An 8910-nucleotide genomic window follows, 5' to 3' on the forward strand; every position below is an offset into this window, starting at 1 on the left:
AATTGTTCCAAATAGTTAAACCACTCATTAAAAAATATGCTTGTTTTAAATCCATTCTTTATGGAGGGAGGGAGGAGGTCGATAAATTACACAAATTAATACTGGAATATTACCATGCTTTGAAATACATTCCATATGTTCAAACTGAGAAAACTGATGGCTAGCAAAAATTTTACTCTTGTCAAGTTTGGCAGAGACATTGTATAAGAAACCTACACCACCACCACGCTTTCCTTGAGATCTGGGAACATGCAAAATGTCATAACCTTTAGCAGTGATGTTACTTAACACATGACCATCAATTGAACTTCCTAACCAAGTTTCAGTCAGGGCACACACATCAATTTTGGAGTCAAAAATAAAGTCAGTTAAGGAAAGTGATTTATTATTGATTGATCTTATATTTAAACATCCAATAATTAAGGGGGAGTGAAATTTACTAAAAGTGGGAAAACGTTGGACTGGAATTAGATTAGTTAAGTTCAAGTTACTTTGTTTTCGATGAAAAGTTATAGGCCTACCAGATGACTTTGTACATACAACTGAAATTGGTCTTCTGAAACACTTTCCTGCTTTCTTTCCTCTCCTGGTTGGCTTAATCCTGTTGATTTTCAATTTTAATAACTCATTCCAAGCTCTTTTCTCTAAACTGTACTTTCCACTTGACAGATTTTTTACTTGTAACAAACTGCATCCTGAATAAGTGTACTGCTGCCATCTTGATTTTAATTTTCCAAGCTGAAGACTGAAGGTGGCCACGCAGATTCCCTGCCTTTCCGTCCACTTGGCTTGATCTAAATCTTCAATCTTTGGGTGTACACCTAGATAAAATATGCAAGCGAAAGCGGTCCCAAAACCAGGTAAGAAAGCAAACTTGATCAGATGATTCTGATCTGCCATCCAACCTGTGACGTCACATTGGTTCAAACAACCTGATACTTGGGAAGGAGGCCAAGATAAAAGTGTAGGAAATATAAACACAATAGCTGGTTGAATGAGATAACAGAGATGTCTGTTAGAACAACCATCTAGTATTCTACAGCAGTTGTAGCCTAACGAGTGCCAGTGAGATGAACCGTTATCTTGCCAACTTAACATTGAGAGAACATTTGGTAAACTTTCTTTCATTTGCGAAGTGCAGCAAGTCAGACTCAAGCTTCAAGTTAACAAGCTTGCCATATTTTCATCAACAAAAACGAAAACACATTATTTTACACTTTTCCGCTTCGCTAAGTGGATTGTTTCTCCAGATGTTGAGCACTTCAGATAATCACATAGCAGCTGAACGTTCAAACATCACTTTGATGTTAATTTTTGTCTGAAGTTTCCTTAACGTTAATGTTGTTGATCCTGTTGATTGATGTGTTGATGATGTTGATTGATGTGTTGATGATGTTGATTGATGTGTTGATGATGTTGATTGATGTGTTGACATCGGTGCATGTTTTCCATTCACTTTTTTGTCAGTCTTTACTTGGCCGAACTTTTTATTCCTTGTTGTGAGAAAGCCATTGCGAAAGCAGAGCGTTAATTCAAGTGCTATCAAAAAGAGCGCGACCGAATGGAAATGCAGCTTAGTCGCAACAGATGACGTCGACGAATTGAAAAGTAAGCTCATCTATTTTGGGATTCCATTGCAGCAGCATTCCAGATCAAGCAAATCGCCGTTTTTGTTTGGGAAAGTTTAAGAGCAGTTTAACATTTTTAATTTCCTTGATTGCAGAACATCTCAGTCACTTTTGGCCGGCATTGAACCGGAAACCTTTGAACTACCAGCTCGGAACCTGCACCAGTTGTGCCGGTCACTGGTGGTCACAGCAAGTGGACGGCGAGAGGTGAAACAATGAATAGAACATTTCAGACACAAATCCTCAACCAGGGTGTGGTTTGTGGTAGAAGCTGATTATTTAATTTGTATTGAATTGATTATGATGATAAGTTGATGTTTTAATCAGATCAATTGGATGAAGAGGAATCAAAATCTCAAGCACTGAAGACGCTTTAATGGTGAGGAGGAAGAGCATTTCTAAGTATCAAGAAGTCATCACATATCGAGTTTGTAGTTATAGGCAAGTAAGAAGTGACATTGGACCCGGACATTTTTGATAACAACCATTTTTTGGTTGCAGGAGGCTTGGCTTGTAGTCAGACCGACGATTCTAAAATTCGGCAAAAATCGGACTTGGGGAACTGCCCCAAAACCGCATTTTAAATTTTTATAGGGCGCCATCTAGCGGTTGTAAATATTTGCTCCAAGTAAAGTGCAACTTAGTAAGCATACACGTAATTAACACTCACAAAAAGATAAGTGTAATAATTTTTTTAAAAACAGGTTGTGATCATGGGTGTCGGCAGGGAAGGGGCACTTACCCCCCTCCCCCAAGATTATAATTTACATGTAATTTGCTCGAGAGTGCAATTTTCAAAAATTGTATTCGCCTTCCACTCAAACACTTTCTCATCAGGTTTTCAACCAACTATACTTCACTTTTTGATTTCTCTAAATAGTTTTGCGCCGTAGGCGCAACAACCACTTACATCATACGTTAATAGTAATTTTTTTGCAATTCTTGCACCTCACCACTCAAATGTTACTTTAAATTCAGAGCTTTTCTTACCAATGTTGCAGCTTACAAGATGAATTTGACTTCAAAAGTTGTGCCCTCCCAACCCCGCTTCTCCCCCACCCCTGCATTTTTTCTGCCAACGCTCATATTTGTGACGTATTTGGCCATTTATTACAGTTTAATTATTATCACGCAATTATAATTGCCTACGTTAAAGTGTAATTCAATGTAGGCTATATGTCACTTCAACAACATTAGCAACTGAAGCAAGTGGAGATACAACGTTGGCAGATGTAATCAACGTATTATAGAAAGATAAACATCAGCGATTTGAGCAATTAATGCTTATCTGGAGACCATTTAATCTCGTTTATTCAGTACCATTGCTTTGCTTCAACAGAAAAGGCAACGTACATTTAATATAATTATGCGTTCACTTTCATTCACAAATCATTCATTGCAAAAATATTTCACTTGCAAAAACTACCACAGTAAGAATTTGAGGTCCCGTTCTGGGGATGCAACTATTTTTATTAAAGTAAATATACTTCTACACGCACAGCTCTTAGGTATCTAACACTCTAAAAGTGATACATTTTCACACTGAGCTTCACAAGCACAGTGAATACTGCACTTAAAGCCTTTCTTGGAGCAATCACAAGATGTGCATAAACGCTTAGCGCTCCTGCAATTGCACCTAATTTTTTTCAGAGAGGTTTTGGGTGCACATTCATTACCTGTCATTATTGGGACCAGACCAGAAGCTGTTTCCTTGTATCCACAGAAAGTAGGATTCAGCACAGTTTTCAAATGACGCCATGTTGACACTTGATGATGCACACGAAGGCTGTAAGAGTAGCATGCTCTACTTGTTGGAGGCATTCTTTCCACTGATATATATTTTGGGGATACAGCGTAATGGTAGCGAAATAAATTCAAAGTATTTATTGAAAACACTGGAAATCCGGATATACAACAAATTCATGTTGTGTATGAATTGGAATTAAAAGCGAATTGAAGTTCATCTGGTCCTTTGTCTCCATTCATAGAATTTGAGCATACGCTGACGACGCCCCCCTCTAGACGTGTGTAAAGCACACTGTCCCGTATGCTAAGTGAAGTCAAGCGAGGAACCTGTACGGTGACCCACGGCTGTCCTAAACAGCATTAGAAATTCTCGCAAACCCGCTCGCATTCCCTGTCTGCGAGGCAATTGGACAAAGGACGCCTCAAGTCGCTTTTCCTAATGGCTAAGAAGAGCAAGAAGTCGAAAAAAAGGAATCAACAATCTTCGTCGTCCTTGGCCGTACAAAGGGACAACGGTAGTAGCGCAAATTGTTGTTCTTGTAATTTCTTGTTTAAGGTAACTTTCAGTGGATACGCCTCCTAGCTCTTATCGTCTTTCTCGAGGTTTGCTATATGCATTAAATTACAGTTTATACTGGTCCGCAAAGACGTTAAACTAGCGCAATGAAGTTCCACGTCGATATTGTTAACGCAAGTTTCTCCACGTGTTAATTTTATTCGTAGGCCTTTGTCCATTGTTCGTTCAACCGTTTCGCCACTGTCCAAATTGTTTGCTCCGCGTTGGCAGTGATTGATGTTGTTTTGCAATGCCATCGCTGTCAACGTGGAACCTTTTTCGCTATAAATACCAGTTCATTTGTAGTGTTGTTCATTCGCAATTCAAAAGTTGTACTGAAGAGAGCTAAATGCTCGAAATCCGGATATACAACAAATTCATGCTGTGTATGAATTGGAATTAAAAGCGAATTGAAGTTCATCTGGTCCTTTGTCTCCATTCATAGAATTTGAGCATACGCTGACGACGACGACGACTGGCTTGAACAGAATTTGGGAGAATTCATCTCCAATTCTGGAAATGTCTTTTCTTTTAAAGCTTCCTTGTTTCCGAAGGCGGCACATTTACGTTGCACTTTGTCCAGACCTTTCAAGATTTTAAAAACTTTTACTTTTTCCGTTTCGTAAAAGCAGGATGTTGTATCGCATCCAGAGAATGCGTGCCAACTAGCAAAGATCGGCACATATTTTCTCCGAGTGCAAGCTGAGCTCGACAAATGGAAATTTTCGCGTTAGACGTATTCATTTAGCCTAAATATTGTTTCCGCATGGTGCGTGATAAAGCAAAAGGATGTAGACATGTTGCGCTGGGGCTTGGCAGAGAGTGCTGCTTGTGAGTGTGGTGAAATGCAGACGGCAGCCCACATTATCAAGGACTGCGCCGGCTATACAGACCACCTCATGGTATGGAAGGCCTAGTTTCTATCGATGACGACACCAGGCAGAGGCTAACCAACGGATGCCCTGACATATAGCGACAACACGAGAGAAGAAGGATGAGTACATCAGTATCGTCAACCATCACAGTTGCCTACATATACTTTACCATAGGTTTCATGTTCTTCCAGAACCTTACGGACGATAGCAACATCAGCGTCTCTTTCTCCTTTGGTCTTGTCCACAGTAATGCTATTACTATAATAAGATTATCCTAGAGTAAGTTTATAAATTGTTACGTTTATTTGATAAAAACGCGGGTTTATTTGCCGGAATGGGTGTGTCTAAGCGAATTGCTACGTCGCGACAAGATGTGGTCAGCTTTATGCGCTTTTGCTCTGCTCCTTTGGTTGTTTCAATATCACAATTGTCAAAACCAACGGTGATATTGGTATTTTCCCCGCGTAGAAGATATTGAATGAAGATTTCAAGGAAATTTTTCATATTCCCAACTTTTGGCCAGAGAAGTCGGTGAATGAAAGCACAGCCATTGAATACAATTGAAATACAAGATAATCGAGAATTAGTGCACAAAATATTCTCATTTTGCAAGATTATGTATTTGAACAATGCAGATGTCTGAGATTTCAGCATACTTCCATCATCTGAGAAAAGTGATGGTGGAACATTGGCAAGTTCATACGAAAATTTGTCCGGTTCCAGTGACCCCTGCAAACAGGCTATAGACAGTAATCTGTGAAAGATTTCGGTGGATGACATGTGTATTGTGTATCTCCTTATCTCCATATTTTAAGGCTTTTCGCATGACGGCAAATGTAGGCTACTTGCTTGGACAGATCTTTTTAGCGAAATCTCTTTCAGTTTCTTTCCACATATTTTGCGAATAGTATCGTTACCAATAATTAAGACGTTATCCACATTTACACGAGTATCGCAATAATGCCCTGCTGAAACGTTGTAGCCTACAAACCTTCTCCATCATTTTTGGCAAAGATATCGATGCATACACAGTTTTCCATAAATCATCTAAATCACTTCTTTCCATCAGTTTGCACCCTGCTCCGAGAAAGGACATCAGTTGATGAAAACCACCAAGTCGTAAGTGAACATTTTTGAAAATACCAAAATTGTCCTGTTTAATTTTGAATGCTCTGAAGTACCCGCACAACAACGTGTCGTTGGTCCAACGTTAGACCATCGGAAACGTCCCGTGGGCCCTCCGTTGGTTTCCGACGTTGGCGCGTAACGTTGGCGCGTAACAAATTTGGCCAGCGGGCCACCTTGGGCGAATCGTCAGTCACAAAAATCGGTTAGTTAAACGTCGATCCCTCGGTGGCACACTGTTGGCCAACCCTTTCCCAAGCATTTGCCACCTGCGACCAACCTGCGACCAAACGTTTTCGTTGGTTCGACGTGGGATCCACGACGCAATTTACAACTGTCCTCACTGTGGCGAAAAAAGGCTTGGCTAATCGTAGACCCAACGTTGATGCACTGTTGGCCAACCCTTTCCCGACCATTTGCCACCTGCGACCAACCTGACGACCAAACGCTTTCGTCGGTTCGACGTGGAATCCACGACGCAATTTACAACTATCCTCACTGTGGCGAAAAAAGGCTTGGCTAATCGTAGACCCAACGTTGATGCACTGTTGGCCAACCCTTTCCCGACCATTTGCCACCTACGATCAAACGCTTTCGTCGGTTCGACGTGGAATCCATGACGCAATTTACAACTATCCTCACTGTGGCAAAAAAAATGCTTGGCTAATCGTAGACCCAACTTTGGTGCACTGTTGGCCAACCTGACGACCAAACGCTTTCGTTGGTTCGACGTGGGATCCACGACGCAATTTACAACTATCCTCACTGTGGCAAAAAAGAGTTGTTTAATCGTAGAACCAACGTTAGTGCACTGTTGGCCAACCTACGACCAAACGCTTTCGTTGGGTCGACGTGGAAGACGCAATTTACTATCATCCCCTCTGGCGAAAACGATTTGGTTACTCGTGGGCCTAGCGTTGGCCATCATTTGCTAATCTACGACCAAACGCTCACGTTTTGCTCTGACAAGGGTTAGACATTACGACCTCACCAAACCGAAAACGTTTCTTAACTTTGACCACATGGTGGCGTGTTGTTAACTCACTTTTTTCGAGTTAATCTGTGCTGAAAATGATGACCACGAAGACGTGGGATCGAGGCCTCAATTCGCAGTAAACCTTATCACTTACCATACTAGCATTCCACTCGGTACAACATTGCTAGAAAAGGCACTCATACAAGCAAAGAGTAGGACAGATGGCAGTTAAGTTTGTTTTTATTTCTAACCATCACAGCAAAAACAAAGAACATGCTAAATATAACAGCGGTCTAGAAAAGGGCATGAGGCAAATTAAATCAAATTTCCTGTCTTCCTCTTCTCAAACTTCTCAGTCCTCATCTCTTGCGTATTTCAGCCAGTCTGAAATAGCGGCATGGATATTTGAATTTGTTGCTGTGGACAAGTTATGGGTTCTTCGTACTCCATCTAAAAATAATAATGTCATTGGGATAAATTGACAATAGCTGGTCCAAACCAATATGTCTAGTGGAAAAGGTTGGTTGCTGAAGCCACGTAACTAACTCTAACAAGCAATTTTTTCCCATAAAGCAATGAACTAATCACACTGAAAAAGTTCTGAAAGTATCTCCCATGGATAAACTCAGAATTACATTGATTACAACAGTCTGGAAAAGAAAATAAGAATTATCCTGCTACAAATAAACTTTGAAATCATTTCTTCAAAGATTTTGCGAATTACTTCTATTACAAATACAAAATTATGATTTTTCGTCACTGTAATAAACACCTTTTTCATGCAACCTTGCATTAAATTAACTACAGAAGCTTTGTCTGTAGTTATTATTCATTAAAAACTGAGAGTTTGTTGAAAAAGAAACATAAGGTAAAGGGGTAAATGCTTAAGCTGACCATGCTTGTGCTTGTAGTGAAAAAGGATTATCGAAATCTGATGTAGCCTCATCATCATCCGTCATCACCATCATCCATCATCATCAGCCTATTCCTCACAAATAGAGCAAGTTTTCATCGACCTGAATATTCAAAACAATTTACTTTAAAATGTGAAAATGACCTAACAAAAACTTGACCCAATAATTTAGTGTTTTTTTAGATTTTATGTTAAAACTAATTGCTTTTAATCAATTAGATCGTACCAAAATTGTAAAATTGCGATACAAGACAGTAGTCTGAGCCACAAAACTGGCGACATAAAAATAAACAAATTATTGAGGGTGAGCTTTTTTTATCAATGTAGGAGGAAACATTTTGCTTACCAGTGTCCATTTAAAACAAACTGACTTAAAATAAGTAATGGTATTGAATTGACTTTTCATTGATCTATTAAACAAGCATCTGGAACCTTTTCGTTACTTTCAGAATCCTTACAAAAAACGCACCGCGCAAGCTTGCTACAAAAAGTTGACTTCATCGAAAAAACAGGAGATAAGCTATTTAGTATTATCGAAACTAACACAAAAATCAATGCACTGCACAGTACACACCCAGGTGTGTCCTAAAATCTAAATTTATGAATAATTATGTATCGGTATTGCATTATAATTAATTATAGTAGGCTACTACATTGAACTAATTGAACCATTTCATGCTTTATCAAAAATGCCAACAACAATAAAAACAGCGATATGCAGTACCTAGTATACACTCACCAATGCTTTTCCAGGCGACTAATGATAGTATTCGAGGCTGGAGCTTGTAGGCTTAAAATCTTTCGCAATTTCATTGGTTGGACCTTGCTGACATACCAAAGCACCGCAATATTATCTTTGTAATTCGTACAAGCCCTCAAGCCGTTACAACTCACTGTGAATAAATTTGAAAGCAGGGCAGCATGGGAAAAAAATGAAAAAAGAAGAGGATGACCTAATTAACACCAATGCATGACCTAATTAACAAAGAGCTGTTTATTGCCAGCCAGCAAAGCATGCTTTTGTATCAACATCTGTGAACGTTGAATCAATGAAAATCAATTTCTGCTCTGTTGTCCGGGTGAATCTAGTA

At 39.5% G+C, this 8910-nt stretch overlaps 1 long non-coding RNA gene across 1 annotated transcript; it reads right to left on the minus strand.

Moving 5' to 3' along the window:
- Nucleotides 1-7134: 7134 nt before the first annotated feature.
- On the minus strand, nt 7135-8910 carry LOC145772795 (uncharacterized). The gene is made up of 3 exons (XR_014289326.1): nt 8559-8910; nt 7801-7922; nt 7135-7356 (listed from the first exon to the last, which is right to left on the minus strand). It is a non-coding gene; the product is annotated as an uncharacterized LOC145772795 (long non-coding RNA).

This window comes from Aplidium turbinatum, chromosome 6 (assembly GCF_918807975.1).
Source record: "Aplidium turbinatum chromosome 6, kaAplTurb1.1, whole genome shotgun sequence".
Lineage (NCBI taxonomy): Eukaryota > Metazoa > Chordata > Ascidiacea > Aplousobranchia > Polyclinidae > Aplidium > Aplidium turbinatum.